Genomic DNA, 8,814 nt, shown 5'->3' with positions numbered 1-8,814 from the left:
CGTAACCGACGAGCCCCTCCACCCAGATGATACCTTTAACAATTCAGGAGTCATGCAGCCCTCCACCGGCGGGGTAATCCAACCGGAGTTCGGGATGCCAATAACACCAGATGCGCCACTGCCCGCCAACCAAGTCACCCTCATGGGACATGTGGTTGACGTGGCATTACTGAAGCAACTTCTGGACCTCATTGGTAGTACGTCGGCTCACACTGTCACACCGACAAGAGCGACGGAACCCGCCCAGGAGACCAGGGCCCAGAATGTGACTCCAAGAGACTTGAATGGAGCACTAGAAGAAGTTGGCCCTGTAAAAACGCCGGAGGAGCCCAGAATGCAAATGATGGACATAAGTCCTAACCGCACTCGCGGGAGGACAACGTCACCGCAGCAGCCACGAGGCCTGCCCCGGAGGAATGAAAGAAGTCTGACTCACCAGAGCCGGAGAAGAAGAAGCCCGACTCGCCAGAGTCAGGGAAGAAGCCCTCCTCGCCACGGGGAGAGGAGCCGAACTATGGACGTGAGGAGCCGATCGCCGCGTGCCGTTCGACACGTGGTCAGACAGCCCCTCAGCGACTACGTCCTAGAAATCCCGGTGCCAACTAAGCTAAAGTTGCCACCCATATCGTACTCAGGAGAAGGCGACCCATCCGACCACGCGGAGGCTTTCGAGTCCCACATGTCGGTATGGGAACAGCCTGATGAGGTCTGGTGCCGTGTCTTCCCAACGACCTTGCATGGGATGGCACAAAGCTGGTACAAAGGACTCCCGACGGATCGATATACGGTATGGCGACCGAGAGAGAGATTTTGGCCCAAAGATTCCTGCAATAAGAGGGGGCCGTCGAACATCGGACCTCCCGACCATCAAGCGGGAGGGAGGCGAGACTCTCCGAAGCTATGTGAAGAGGTTCGACGCCAAGGTTCGGAGGTTCGGGATCGAACAATGAGTGGCCGCCTTCGCGCCGATGAAAGGTCTCCCAAGAGGGACTTAAAAATGAGCTCATCAAGTGCGGCGGCCAAAGATTAGACTCCGCCAGGAAGATGGCCGACCAAGCCATTAAGGTGGAGGACTACCACAAGACACGGGTAGGCCCCAGCGAGGCCGAGCACTCGAGAAAGAAGAGCGCCGGGAGGACGACCCGGATGAAAGACGCCGTGATAACAATGGGTCACGGTCCGATGAACGACGTCGTGAGAATAATAGGTCACGGTCGATAAATGCCAGAAACGAGACTCGGCGGGCGGCGGGTGGAGTTCGGGAACGTACCACCGTAGGCGGTATGATAATAAGACCCCTCTCGTTGTGTCGGCCGCCAAGTCTTCGCCCGAGCAAAAACGAGGGCCGGCGGGAGAGACCCCCAAGCCGAAGAGTGACGGTGACACGAGCCAAGATCTTTGTGAGTACCACGGCCACACCGGCCATTTAACCAACGACTAGACATCCGAAGAATGCCATTGAAGAGCTGATCCGGAAGGGGAGCCTCGGCAAGTACGTCGCCAAAGGCCAAAAGACCGATGCCAGCAGTTCAGATAGGAAATCCGTCTTCGAACGGATAGGAGTGATCCACGTCATCATAGGGGGTAATGAGAACGGAGGGTCCGCTCATGGGTACAAGCGGCACTTGAACGAACTATACCACGCCATCAACTTTGTGCCCAGCACAGCGACCCCCGCTTCCAACATCCCCGATGTGACTATTGGAAGGAAGGACTACGAGGGAGTCGTCTCTCCTCATAGCGACCCGCTTGTAGTCAATTTGGACATATCCAACCACCTGGTCAAGAGATGCCTGATTGACACGGTGCCTACACGAACATCATGTTCGGGAGTGCTTCCTCGGCCTCGGTCTGAAGGTCAAAGACTTAAGCCCCCGCACAAGTCCACCGCATGACTTCTCTGGGCCGGCCTAGTACCGCTCGGGTCAATCAGGCTGCCGATGATGTTCGGCCGAGGGAATGCGGCCAAAAATCTCCTAGCTGAGTTCGTGGTCATTGACGGCTCGTCCGCCTACAACGCCCTCATAGGCCGAGTCACCCTGAGTGAGGCTGACGCAGTGATGTCCATCCGGGCCCTGACACTGATGTATGTCTCGGACCGGGGGGAAGCGCATAAGCTCGTCTCCAAAGACGAGAATGACGAGGTGGTCAATGTCCAGGATAGTCGCCGAGGATGCAACATGCAATCCCTCAAAGTGGCGAGAGAAATCGAGAAGGGGAAAAGTCCATCCTTACAACAGAGGGCGACCTCATGGATGCAACTAGCGGCTGATCGGGAAGGTGAGCCCTTGATGAGCCATTAAAACGCTGGGAATCTCGGATGTAATTTTTGTAGCGGCGAGGTGTCCAAACAAATTGGGGCACCCCGACGCATGTTTTCATCTGAATAAAAATTGCCCAAGTCTTTCGTCAAGAATTCGCTTTCCCCACGGCCGCTAGAGAACAAACAGACGCCGACTCACACTTTGTCATATCGACAAGAGCGGCAGCTCCATCAAGAGCGACGCCGACTCACACCGTCATATCGACAAGAGCGGCGATCTCCGTCAAGAAATGTGCACCGTCGCAGTCACTCCAAGTAGTAGACGCCACGGCGATCCACCCAAAGAGGTGTGACGCCGTCGCATCCTCCAAGTAGTAGACGCCACGGAGTCTCCATCAAGAAAGCAGCACCGTCGCAGCACCCAAGTAGTAGACGCCACGGCAGTCACCCCAAGAGGTGTGACGCCGTCGCAGTCACTCCAAGTAGTAGACGCCACGGGAGTCTCCGTCAAGAAACAGGCACCGTCGCAGTCACTCCAAGTAGTAGACGCCACGGCAGTTACCCAAAGAGGTGTGACGCCGTCGCAGTCACTCCAAGTAGTAGACGCCACGGGAGTCTCCATCAAGAAGCAGGCACCGTCGCAGTCACTCCAAGTAGTAGACGCCACGGCAGTCACCCCAAGAGGTGTGACGCCGTCGTAGTCACTCCAAGTAGTAGACGCCACGGGAGTCTCCATCAAAAAGCAGACGCCGACTCACACTGTCATATCGACAAGAGCGGCAGTCTCCGTCAAGAAACAGGCACCGTCGCAGTCACTCCAAGTAGTAGACGCCACGGCAGTCACCCAAAGAGGTGTGACGCCGTCGCAGTCACTCCAAGTAGTAGACGCCACGGAGTCTCCATCAAGAAGCGGTGCACCGTCGCAGTCACTCCAAGTAGTAGACGCCACGGCAGCCACCCCAAGAGGTGTGACGCCGTCGCAAATCCTCCAAGTAGTAGACGCCACGGAGTCTCCGTCAAGAAACAGCACCGTCGCAGCTCCCAAGTAGTAGACGCCACGGCGATCACCCAAAGAGGTGTGACGCCGTCGCAGAGCCACTCAAGTAGTAGACGCCACGAGTCTCCATCAAGAAGCGTGCACCGTCGCAGTCACTCCAAGTAGTAGACGCCACGGCAGTCACCCCAAGAGGTGTGACGCCGTCGCAGTCACTCCAAGTAGTAGACGCCACGGGAGTCTCCATCAAAAAGCAGACGCCACGGCTCACACTGTCATACCGACAAGAGTGGCATGCACCCTAAGGAAGCAGACACCGCGACGGTTATAACCAGCGCGGTTGATACTCAACAAACGATCAAAATGCCTTGGAAGCGTTACTCGGTTGAGATACGCACTTTAGATCGCCTCGCCAAGCCAAGGCGGGAACGGAAGAGACACTCAATTAATAACGGAAGGAGACAACCTGCACAAAGACGAAGACGCTAAAAGGACAAATCGAAGCTCAAATACTAGCGCAAGGAAAAGAGGTGAAGTAAAAACAAACTCTTATTAAATATGTTCAACGAATTACAAGAAGTTACAAGGATCACCAAAAGACAAAAGGTTACTGATGTTATCTCCTATGTCCGTTGTTGCTCGCCATCGCCACGGCACGCACTTTCTTCGATGGGTAACCCAAATAGCCTCCTTAGCGACCTCGGCTTTAGCCTCGGCGACCTCGGCCGCCTTTGCCCGCTTGGCTTCCTCCTGGGCCTCTTTAGCCTTCTCGGCCAGAGCTGCGCTTCTCGGCCGCCGCCTCCTTCTCCGCCTTCGCCCTCACCGCCTCTTTAGCCTTCTCCGCCACGCCTTCTCCTTGGCTTCGAGCTTGTCATCGAGCGACTTGTCATATCCGTCCCACGGAAAGGAACCATCAAGAGGGAAGAGCTCCTCAATCACTTCCCTAGCAGCTCCTTTCCTTCTAAATCCCGAATTCAAAGACACACATGTTAGGGAGCATGACGGTTTGGAGCATCTCAATGTCCTTCTCCTTTTGCCTAATGACGGCATCTCCCGATCCGAACCACCTCCGCCCGGGCCTTAAACAGTCCCCGGATTCATTCCTCTGCTGGAGGTAGAGGTCGGCGTGCCTCGAACAAGTGTACACTTCCCCCACTTAGCGGCAGCTTTCGCCGCCGCCTCGGCCTTGGCTCTCTCAAGAAGGACCTCTTTTTTTCTGCGTCCCGCCTAAGTTTTCTTTCCGCCAAGAGCGCCTCTCAAAGATCCCCCTAAGCCTCTGCTCATTGAGAAGACCCTGCTTTGCCTTCGCGGCCACCTTCTTCGTGGCATTAAGCTCAAAAGCGGATTGAGCCAAGGCCTTCTCCTGCTCTACGATACGAGCACCGGTAAGACCGTTCCACCTCGCCAGCTCCTTGATAAGCTCTGTGCCTTCATCTATGAGCTGGGAGAAGGAAACCTTCTGGGATGAAGGGACAGTGGTGACATTTTGATCACCGGCCTGGAGCTGGGAGAAGGGAACCTTCTGGGATGAAGGGACAGTGGTGACATTTTGATCACCGGCCTGCAGCTGGGGAGGAAAACCTTCTGGGATGAAGGGTTCACGGTGACATTTTGATCACCAGCCCGCACAGAACTCCCCTCCACTTGCTGTCCAACAGGAGCGGTGGACGACCGCGGCCGATCTACAAAATTTAAAGTAAGCATAAGTATCGACATACGCAGACATGCCGGAGAACCTGTCACAAGCAGCGCCTAAAGAACCGGCTAAATCTGAAGCCACAGATAGAACAATACCGTGCTTGGCCCTCTTGGCCGAAAGACGCGTCTCCTCGTCAGCAGCAGAATCAACGGTCGCGGTAAAGGCCGTCTGTTTTCTTTTACGGACAAGAGGCGACCCCTCCTCCTCGTCGGAGTCATCCCCGTTGGAGATACAAACGATCTCCACCGCCTTCTTCTGAACAGGGGGGATGGAAGGCGGAGCCGGTGTCGACGCCACCACCGCCGAGGACCTCGTTTTTCGTGTGTGGCGCGGCACGTTACTAACGACCTTCGCCCGGGTCTCCACCGCACTCAAGCTTTTCACCGCTCCAAGAGATCGATCGGCGACCTCCTGCGGTCATTAGGGAGAGCTTTGGGATGTAGGTTAGCAACGGTCTTATCTTTGTTCGATCCCATTCTCCTGAGGATATCCTCGTATTGTGTCCGGTCCAAAATGGCCTGCGAAGGAAACAAAGCAAGAGTTAAGAAGAAGAAATAAATCAAAGTTCAAAGACACGATGAGAACGGTGATGGGTCTCACACCGACCCCACTCACCCTGCGCTAGGGCCGGTATGAGGCCGACATGGCAAAGCGGCTCGTCCTGAAGAATGATCTGCGTTGGGGGAATCCATCTTTTCGGCAGCCCACCCTTGTCTACCTCAAAAAGCCGCATCGCCAGCCTCTCGTCATCCGAGAGAAGAACCTTGCCAAAGATCCATCTTGAGTTTCTTCCGGAGACCCATCCGTCATGCTCCGCCTTAGTCTCACACCGCAAGTTAACTTGATGCTGAAAGGAGCAGGGTAGCGGATAGTCGTTCGGCACCTTAACGTACACCCACCGACCCTGCCAGCCCTTGCAAGAGGAAAGTTTGTTAGCAGTGACATAACCCTTCTCCGTGTGCACACTATGCCACCCGGCACGGCCAGAGAATGACGGCTGGAGGTAATGAAGTCGGCGAAATAAGTTCACCGTTGGGGCCTCCTCCTTGAAGAGACAAAGCCAGACAAACCCGATTATGGTCCTCATAGCCAACGGGTGCAATTGGGCAACGGCGACGTTCATGGCCTTGAGGATGGCCACAACATACCCATTCAGCGGAAACCGGAGCCCAAACTCCAAATGTCGCATATATACGCCGGTGTGGCCCGGTGGAGGGCAACAGACAGCCTGACCCTCCTCCGGGATAACAATTTCGTAGCCCTCACCGAAGAAGAAGTGTTTCTCGAAAAATACCTCGCCGGAACAGCGGGCTAACTTATGGGTCCAAGTACAGTCAAGACGGACCTTACAGGCGAGGCCGTGATCCATAACGTACTGCCTCACGTTATTAGGACGAGCCTCCTCAGCATCATCACCAAAATCCCCTGCGTCATCATCGACATCAGAATCGTCCTCCCATTCCTCCAGAATTCGAGGATCGACTTCGGGAGAAGGAGACCTAGGGCCCGGCTTACTAGGTCCGGCATCAGCAGAAGACATGTCTACAATGAACTTACAAAATTAAAAATTGGAAAGTTTGTTTGTTTACCTTAAAGAAAACGCTCGCCGGAGTAACAACTCTGGAAATCAGAAGACAAAGAAACCCTTGGAAGTTTAGAGAGAAGAAAATTTTGGAGAATGAATTTGGTGGCCAATTTTTTTGGAGCAACTACCCTATTTATAGGGAAAAGCCCATGAAGCAGGACCAATCAGAGAACAGCCCATGAAGCGTCAACCAATCAGCGTGCAGACACGTGTCGGACATGCAACCACGGGATGTCAATCGTTACAACAGTTGTGTCAATCAATGCAACAGTGACCAAACGTCTTCAACACGCCTATTCAAATCTCTCCGCCTATTCACCTTCCTCAACAAATTCCCAAGCATCATTCTCCGCGGCCACATGGACAACCAGGCTAGACAAACAGGCGGGGCAATCAAAAACTACCGGCACTCTCAATCCAGTCTCTCGACTGTCCCTTTCTTTTCCACATCGGATGCCCAATACACATCCATGTGGAGGGGGATCTGATGACGGCCTAGGAAAGACTAGGAAGAGCGAGGAAAGCCGCGCAGAAGAAGCCGATGCAAGAAATTTTTCACAAATCACTTGCGCGAGAATATACGCTCGTAGGCGTACATCGAAGCCCATACCACGGCATAGACTACGGCGGGGCAAATTGATGGGGCATATTCGCACCGCTGACCAAGTCAACATATTGAGCAAGGTCAATGATATCCACAAAAAGTCAACGACTTAGACGACCTGGCCGATGCGGCCCATCGGCTGCCAACTGGGTCCCTGGCATGACAACCTGCCAAATGGACACATACCCACGTACTCATACCCAAGACCCCTCGGCGGTGAGTCACCAGGGCCCGCCGGCCAGCCATAGGTCCCTCGGCCGAGGGGTAGATCAGTCTTTCCACCTGCTAGCCACTTGGCCACTTGGCCACTACGTGACAAAGGGTGAAGTCTATAAATACTCCTCAACCTTCATTGAGGAAAGGATCCATCCCAATCCAGAAATACACAACTTAACCTAAATACACTATTCATCTGGTATAATCTTCCTTATCTCTCTACAATATATTCCTAGCCTATTAGCATACAACTTATACATCTAAGTTTCTTCGACTTGGCGTCGGAGTGGGTACGCTTGGCTCAAAGCCAAGCCCTCAGTTCGTTCATTGTTGCAGGAGAGGCCGAGAGGAACGATTAAGACCAAGGGAGAATCCAACTCAAGACATCATTCGACAAGCCACGGGTGGTAACTATACTTGCTCTGGATTTACACCCGGAACAATTATCATATAACTATATTCAATGTTACTACAATTCTTTTTTTTACTGACGATATTATTTTTACTACTTAGACATGCAATTTTAGGAGGATTATATATTTATATAAATATATTACATATATGCATTAAATCAAATCGAAAAATTATGCAATATTATATATTATGGAATCTAACTTGAAATATTTATAACCTACTTATATTATATTTTTTGTATGTTAAATAATTAACATCTCTATACATCTAATAAACTATAAAGTTTAATAAAGTTGCATAAATTTTAAATTTAATATATAATTTTATGATGATAATAATTAATACCATAAGTGTGCATGTTTATACTAATTAATTATTTTATTTTAAGGAAATTGACCATCTTTTATAAATATTTAGGAAAATTACCAAGCATCTTTTTTTTAGTCTCCTTAAATTGACCATCTTAATTAATTATTTTATTTTAAGAAAATTGACCATCTTAATTAATTATTTTATTTTGAGGAAATTGACCATGTTTTAGTCTCTTACAAATGTTTAGGAAAATTACCAAGTTTCTATATAATTTAATTTTAACCCAAACTATATAATATTTGCATTAAGATCCCTTAATCGGGTCCATCACACGGTGCAAGTGATTTAAAACTATATAGTATAATTAATTTGTATAACTTTCTTTAATTACATTGAAGTCCCTTGGTTTCTGGATTTAATATATAGTATTGATTGATTGTGCAGTTGGTTAGGTTGTTAAGAAGTTTTGGTTGAAAATAGGAATGTAACATGAGAGAACATATAGCTTGTAAGTCAAATATTTTTTATGATCTTTTGTTAATCAAAATCCGAAATGTTTTACTTAACGTATGTTGTGCGTATCCGCAGTTTTGTATGTGACTCCGTTTGTTTTACTACCAATTTCCAAATCAACTCAGATGAGGCTGTCGCGTCATTTCCAAAGGCCACACACAACAACTTTTTGGGCAAATTTCAACTCACCGGCATTCCTCCTCCTCCTCCTACT

This window comes from Silene latifolia, chromosome 6 (assembly GCF_048544455.1).
Source record: "Silene latifolia isolate original U9 population chromosome 6, ASM4854445v1, whole genome shotgun sequence".
NCBI classification, from domain to species: Eukaryota; Viridiplantae; Streptophyta; class Magnoliopsida; order Caryophyllales; family Caryophyllaceae; genus Silene; species Silene latifolia.
Note: the sequence above shows the minus strand (reverse complement) of the source record.